Below are 8,031 nucleotides of genomic sequence, written 5' to 3' on the forward strand. Positions count from 1 at the left end.
TGGCCAGTATGAGAGAATTGTACCCAAAACACCAAATTTAACAGCCCTGCTCCCCATTTACACCTGGGACCTTGACACATGACACCAGGGAGGGACAACGACACATTTGGGCACAATTTGGACATGTTCACTGTCGGGTGTACTCACTTATGTTGCCAGCTATTTAGACATTAATGGCTGTGTGTTGAGTTATTTTCAGAAGACAGTAAATCTACACTGCTATACAAGCTGTACACTGACTACTCTAAGTTATATCCAAGTTTCATGTCTATAGTGTTGTCCCATGAAAAGATATAATGAAATATTTGCAGAAATGTGAGGGGTGTACTCACTTTTGTGATACACTGTAATTGGGAGGAACAAGTTAGGATACCCTATGCCCTAAAAGCTGGTATTTCCCCCTTTGGCTGAAATTATACATTTCCTATAACCATCTACCTCTCTGACATCGACTAGGAGAAAGTTTTTCTCACTCCTCCATGCATAATTTCTTCAGCTGTGTGAGGTTTGAGGGGTTTCTTGCATGCACCGCCCGTTTCAAATCACCCCACAGCATCTCAATAGGAGTAAGATCCGGGCTTTTACTTGGCCATTCCAGAACTCTCCATTTCTATCTTTTGAGCCATTCCTTGGTGGATTTACTGGAATGTTTTGGGTCGTTGTCATGTTGCATAGTCCACCTCCGCTTCAGCTTCAGTTTTTGGACAGATGGTCTTACATTTTCCTCAAGCACCCTTTGATACAGTGAATAATTCATCGTGGATTCTATAATGGAGAACTTGCCAGGCCCTGCTACTGCAAAGCAGCCCCAAACCATGACATTTCTACCTCCATGCTTCACAGTTGGTATGAGGTTCTGGTGCTCAAATGCTGTGTTTGGTTTGTGCCAAACATGTCTTCTGTTACTCTGCCCAAATCATTCAACTTTGAATTCATTTGTCCAAAGCACATTGTTCCAGAAGTCCTGCTCTTTGTCTAGGTGTTCTCTGGTAAACTTTAGTCTTGCCCTGATGTTTTTTTTTTTACAGCAAGGGTTTCCTCCTTGCACACCTCCCATGAGAATCAAACGTGTGCAGTCTCTTTCTGATGGTAGATGCATGTACCTTGACATCAACTGTGGCAGGAGTTAGCTGTAGGTCCCATGATGACATTGTAGGCTTATTGGAGACTTCTTTACGCATCTTGCGGTCTGCTCTTGGGCTGAACTTGCTAGGACGGCCTGACCTGGTCATGTTGGCAGTTGTTTTAAATGTTCTCCACTTGTAAATTATTTTCTGGACAGTGGAATGGCTGATTTCGAATTGTTTTGAGATCTTTTTAAATCCCTTCCCAGACTCATATGCATCTATAACCTTCTTTCTGAAGGCCTCAGAGAGCTCTTTAGATCTCACTTTTTCACATGACTGTATATACTGTAAATGCATGTCCCTCATGTATAAAAGCATCTTTAAGCCTCCAGGGTGCCAATATATATATTGAGGAGGCTATTGCTTTGGATCACACTAATCTTATTTTTATGTATGTTTGTTGTTTTGCTTAATTTGCTTAATCCCCTGCCAACTTGACAACAACACTTCTGATTTAGAAAAACCTCAAAGAAGAATATGGGACAAATAGACTTACCTAAGTCTTTTGTATATTTTATAGTGGTTACTGTACCAACTGCTTATTAACAGTATTTTAGTAGAATTTATGTGATAAAATAGTTTATGTAATTTTAATCACAAATATTAATATATTTTGGGGTCAGATTATTGGGCAATTCATGCACAAAGAGTAGGAGTAGCTTTTGATGGCCTGAGTTAAAGCCCTGCCCCTTACCAAGACGAGGGCTGTAAGGGTATAAAACAAATATTTGTGCCCACTGAAGCATAGGGAAGTCAAAAAACTGCATGCCTTCTGCTCTATGTCAGTTCCTGATTTTCCACCCTAAACAATAACTAATAATGTTGTCACGGTAAGTCAAAATGATATATATTTATTTATTATCAAAGCTAATTCATTTAAAATGCATGTGTACTTGAATTTCACTGTCTGAGCTGTGATGATCAATCATATAATTGCTGAGGAGAACTGAAAAACATCTGAGTCATTGTCCATGAATTAAATTAAGATGATATAACATGGGGTAACTGAGAGTCAAATGTCAAATAATTTAAGTAAAAATCAAGGGAGACTGTTTCCAAATTAAGAGCTATTGATTTATATTAGAGATTTTTATGATTTCACAGAGCAAGCTGATTTTTTTAACTGTGTTTAATGTAAAACCCAAATGTACTGCATGGACAGAAACATGAGCAGATTTATTAAATTAGAGAGGTGTATCTTTCTTGCACATTATCCAAACTGGATGCTTTTTGTTTTTTTCCATTTGTTAGAAATCTTATAATTGCATCAGCAGCAATTGTTTTTTTGGCAAACGTCTCAGCTGCTCCAATTGACGGTAAGAGAGTTGTTCAAATAACAAGTTATAGTATATTAGTCATGGCCAATGACTTCTGAATATCCTAATTGCTATAAACTATTTTAAATTATGTTAGACAAAGATCAGGATGACAATAATTTTGAAGCAGATGACGGGGATGAGGAACTCTCTGAAGAAGAAGAAGGTAGGAGATAAAGATCTATCAGCATCCGTTTATCTTTTAGCAATCAAACAGTTCAGCTGTTTGACATCCACCCACAATCAGCTTTCAGTCAAGCACTACTGAACCCAACCTGTAACCTACTTAAAAGAACTTTAAAAACTAAAACAAGTTTTAAATACATGTAAAAATTTCCGACTCACATTTCTGATTTAAAAAATTATAATAATTTTATAACAAAAAATACATTTATTTGTAATGCTGTGAGACACAATTATATATTTAGACTGCATTAGACAAGCTATGTGTGGAATGGGTGAACTGACAAAGAAGCGTCAGAAAGTGGAAGAATCACTTGTGAACAGTTGTTATAAACTGTCTCCATCTCCCCTTTCTTTTCAGATGATGATGACTCCAAAGGTCAGCCTTTTAAGGGTGGGTGACAAGTTAGCAACTTACCACCAAATAATAAATTTTACCCATAGTTTAAGAGGCCATATTTACACCTTGCTACATGCAGGCTATCCAAGATGATGTGATAATCAAGCTCATTAACAGGGTTGGGCAAATAAAAACAGTGCCTAGTACATAGATTAAGTAACCATGTGCATGTTGGTTACACTAAATATTGGTTAAAGGGTGTTTTGATGCAGTGGATAATGTATTGTGTATTAGAATATGTAAGGAAATCCTCCAAAGAGGTTGCTTTCTGTACCTCACTCCAGAGAGGATTGCCAGGTGTAAAGTGTTTGCACATACTTGGTTTATTAATGAAGTGTATGAAAGTGTTTGCTAGTTTGTATGCATTTTTGTATGTGGGTCTTCCCACAACACTAATAAATGTTTGATGAATTTATGTAAGATATAGTATATAGTATTTATCCATTAGGACCTAAATAGTATGCCCAACCCTGTTATGTTACTATGTATTAAAAGAACACTGTAATTTTATAACTTATTATCATTTAATATCAATTCATAAATCCACATATTAAAAGTTATGTAGTTGTGTAACATTTTGACTATTGTACCTAAAACCCCAACTGTCCTGCATCATAATTAAATTATGAAGATTTTAATGCATTTTAAAGCACATAATGGGGTTTTTTTAATACATGGAATGCACAAGGTCTTGTGGCTTAGAAGTGTCTCTGAAAGAGTGGTATTGTTCTCAGCTTATGGGGCACCAAACCAGAACCATCTACTTAAACTCAATTTGATCTCCCAAAACCTGAATGATTGGTTGTTTGGTTCTTGCTTTTTTTTCAACAGGAGTTGGAGCCCAGCAAGCCACACTGGTTCCCAAGGGCCCAGGTAAGATAATGCTAATCCTATTTTTTTGTGAAATATCTCTTTCAGGAAACACTAAACCTCTCAGCTGTAACTAAGCTATGTGTAGTAGCTTATTGGGCTTAGTTAAAGCTTCACTAAAATGTGTGAGCAGAGTTAATAATTTTTTAATCTGGTTAGGGCCCAGATATGTGGACAACTATACCATGGATTCCGGAAACTGAAACTAGTCTGGTGTGGTTTGAGTTAAATATGATTGAGTATACTGAGAAATACTACTGAATTATTTTGTTCTTTCCAAGGTGTGACCGCTCGACCTGGCAGTTCTCTGGTCAGCAAACCTCCAAATGGTAAGAAGTCTATTACCTATTTTAAGAAGCAAGCCCATTAGCCCAATTTTCTCATGAATTCTGTGCCAAATAGTCCTGTGTGAGTCCTGTGTAAGAAACTCAGTGACCCCTAGCCATGCCTTTTAGCTTCTAAGAGAATGGAGGCTAACAGACCACATTTTGTTATTATCCAGGTCAGAAGGTGAATGGAAATGGAGCTGCACAAACAAACTTTGGCTGTAAGTGACTCTTCAATTGATCAAAGGCAGACTTGGGATCAAAGACAGTATTTTACAGTAAATGGTTTTGCAAGTTCACGTGTCTAGATAAATTATGCCATCTATTCCATCCTATTCAAATACATTGAAATGCTAGTTAATGTTAGATTTTATTATATGCAATGGAAATGCAAAACACTTTTAATACTAAGTGCAGAATATATTTAAAGAAGTTGTCAGGTGAACTACGATGTATAACCTACTACAAGCTTAAATCAGAAAAAGCTTTTTTTTACTTTTATTTCACTCCAGACAAAACTTCATTTCATCTGTTAATAAACATACACCCCTACATTTCAGGCCTGCAACACATTCAAGAAAAAGTTGGAACAGTAAAGCATTTACCACTTTGTAAAACTTACATTCCCTCTCACAAAACTAAAAAGACGTTTTGACACTGAGTATACCAAGTGATTTAGTGTCGTTCTCACATTTTCCTTTCAGAATTCTCCATAAATTCTGTATTGGGAACAGGTCAGGTCAGGACATGTGTGCATGTGTACTGATTCATCTGATCATGATACACGTTTCCACAGTATGATGGTCCATCCCAGATGCCCTCAAACCGAGAGAACTTTGTGCATTTGTAAATTTAACTCCGTATTGTAGTGCTTGACAAAGGTTTGCCAAAGTAATCCCTCACCCATGTGGTTATATAAGCCATTATATCAGCTATTGATGAATGACGGTTCTTGATGCAGTGCTGTCTGTGGAACTGGAGATCAGAGGTGTTCAGCCTAGCCTTGTTTAATTATTTAATGATATTATGCACTGTGAAGGGAGAACTATGCAAATCCCTTCCAATCTTTTTGAATTCACATAATTATTTATTTTTTGTTTGTTTGTTTACCTTATTACTAGCCCTAAATTGCCCCAATTCCAACTTTTTTGGAATGTGTTACAGGCTTGAAACGAATGTACAGTCACAAATTAAATGAAGTTGACCAGACAAAATATGAAATAACTTGGGTTCATACTGTCTGTAATAATATAAAGGTTAAAGTAAACATAAGAAACACTTTTTTTTTGCATTTTCCATACTGTTCCAACTGTTTTTAAATTTAGGGTTGTATTTATTAGTGGACATGAGTCATTGGATAACACTGGCAGTCAAAAAAGGGTAACACTATACATTTTCTAAGAAACTATTCAAAAGCAAATCAAAAACAAACTAATTACATGTTTAAAACTATTGAAACATCATGTATTACTAGTGGATTCCCAGCTGAAAAAAGCATAGATTAGCAATCACTTGATGCTGGTCTAAGCTAGTTTCTCCAGTTAAAAATTACTGGTTTGTAATGGTCAGTGTTCAAATCACAACTAATTCTGGTTGGTTGCCAGCAAAAATCAGCATTAACAACCAGCACAAAATAATACAACAAATGCATTGTTCAGTATGGTTACATATTTAATAGACACAGTCATCTCTGACTGTACAAAGCCAATTTTTCTGTCTAAATTACTCATAATAATGGACATCAGCTGAAAGCATTATACACCTATCAGCCATATCATTAAAACCACCTCCTTGTTTCTACACTCACTGTCACTTATCAGCTCCACCATATAGAAGCACTTTGTAGTTCTACAGTTCCTGACTGTAGTCCATCTGTTTCTCTGCATGCTTTGTTAGCCTGCTTTCACCCTGTTCTTCAATGGTCAGGACCACCACAGAGCAAGTATTATTTAGGTGGTGGATGATTCTCAGCACTGCAGTGACACTGACATGGTGGTGGTGTGTTAGTGTGTGTTGTGCTGGTATGAGTGGATGAGACACAGCAGTGCTGCTGGAGTTTTTAAATACCTTGTCCACTCGCTGTCCACTCTATTAGACACTCCTACTTAGTTGGTCCACCTTGTAGATGTAAAGTCAGAGACGCTCGCTCATACAGTGTATCACAAAAGTGAGTACACCCCTCACATTTCTGCAAATATTTCATTATATCTTTTCATGGGACAACACTATAGACATGAAACTTGGATATAACTTAGAGTAGTCAGTGTACAACTTGTATAGCAGTGTAGATTTACTGTCTTCTGAAAATAACTCAACACACAGCCATTAATGTCTAAATGGCTGGCAACATAAGTGAGTACACCCCACAGTGAACATGTCCAAATTGTGCCCAAATGTGTCGTTGTCCCTCTCTGGTGTCATGTGTCAAGGTCCCAGGTGTAAATGGGGAGCAGGGCTGTTAAATTTGGTGTTTTGGGTACAATTCTCTCATACTGGCCACTGGATATTCAACATGGCACCTCATGGCAAAGAACTCTCTGAGGATGTGAGAAATAGAATTGTTGCTCTCCACAAAGATGGCCTGGGCTATAAGAAGATTGCTAACACCCTGAAACTGAGCTACAGCATGGTGGCCAAGGTCATACAGCGGTTTTCCAGGACAGGTTCCACTCGGAACAGGCTTCGCCAGGGTCGACCAAAGAAGTTGAGTCCACGTGTTCGGCGTCATATCCAGAGGTTGGCTTTAAAAAATAGACACATGAGTGCTGCCAGCATTGCTGCAGAGGTTGAAGACGTGGGAGGTCAGCCTGTCAGTGCTCAGACCATACGCCGCACACTGCATCAACTCGGTCTGCATGATCGTCATCCCAGAAGGAAGCTGACGCACAAGAAAGCCCGCAAACAGTTTGCTGAAGACAAGCAGTCCAAGAACATGGATTACTGGAATGCCCTGTGGTCTGACGAGACCAAGATAAACTTGTTTGGCTCAGATGGTGTCCAGCATGTGTGGCGGCGCCCTGGTGAGAAGTACCAAGACAACTGTATCTTGCCTACAGTCAAGCATGGTGGTGGTAGCATCATGGTCTTGGGCTGCATGAGTGTTGCTGGCACTGGGAAGCTGCAGTTCATTGAGGGAAACATGAATTCCAACATGTACTGTGACATTCTGAAACAGAGCGTGATCCCCTCCCTTCGAAAACTGACGTTTTCCAACAGGATAACGACCCCAAACACAACCTCCAAGATGACAACTGCCTTGCTGAGGAAGCTGAAGGTAAAGGTGATGGACTAAACCCAATTGAGCACCTGTGGCACATCCTCAAGTGGAAGGTGGAGGAGTTCAAGGTGTCTAACATGCACCAGCTCTGTGATGTCATCATGGAGGAGTGGAAGAGGATTCCAGTAGCAACCTGTGCAGCTCTGGTGAATTCCATGCCCAGGAGGGTTAAGGCAGTGCTGGATAATAATGGTGGTCACACAAAATATTGACACTTTGGGCACAATTTGGACATGTTCACTGTGGGGTGTACTCACTTATGTTGCCAGCCATTTAGACATTAATGGCTGTGTGTTGAGTTATTTTCAGAAGACAGTAAATCTACACTGCTATACAAGTTGTACACTGACTACTCTAAGTTATATCCAAGTTTTATTTCTATAGTGTTGTCCCATGAAAAGATATAATAAAATATTTGCAGAAATGTGAGGGGTGTACTCACTTTTGTGATACACTGTATATTGCTGCTGTTTGAGCTGATCATCTTCTAGACCTTCATCAGTGGTCACAGGACACTGCCCATGGGGCGCTG

At 38.7% G+C, this 8,031-nt stretch overlaps 1 long non-coding RNA gene across 1 annotated transcript; it reads left to right on the top strand.

Moving 5' to 3' along the window:
- The first annotated feature begins 1,878 nt into the window (after positions 1 to 1,878).
- Positions 1,879 to 2,600, top strand: LOC134305974 (uncharacterized). The gene is made up of 3 exons (XR_010008875.1): positions 1,879 to 1,957; positions 2,379 to 2,443; positions 2,541 to 2,600. It is a non-coding gene; the product is annotated as an uncharacterized LOC134305974 (long non-coding RNA).
- Positions 2,601 to 8,031: the final 5,431 nt, after the last annotated feature.

Source organism: Trichomycterus rosablanca, chromosome 2 (assembly GCF_030014385.1).
Source record: "Trichomycterus rosablanca isolate fTriRos1 chromosome 2, fTriRos1.hap1, whole genome shotgun sequence".
Taxonomy (NCBI): Eukaryota; Metazoa; Chordata; class Actinopteri; order Siluriformes; family Trichomycteridae; genus Trichomycterus; species Trichomycterus rosablanca.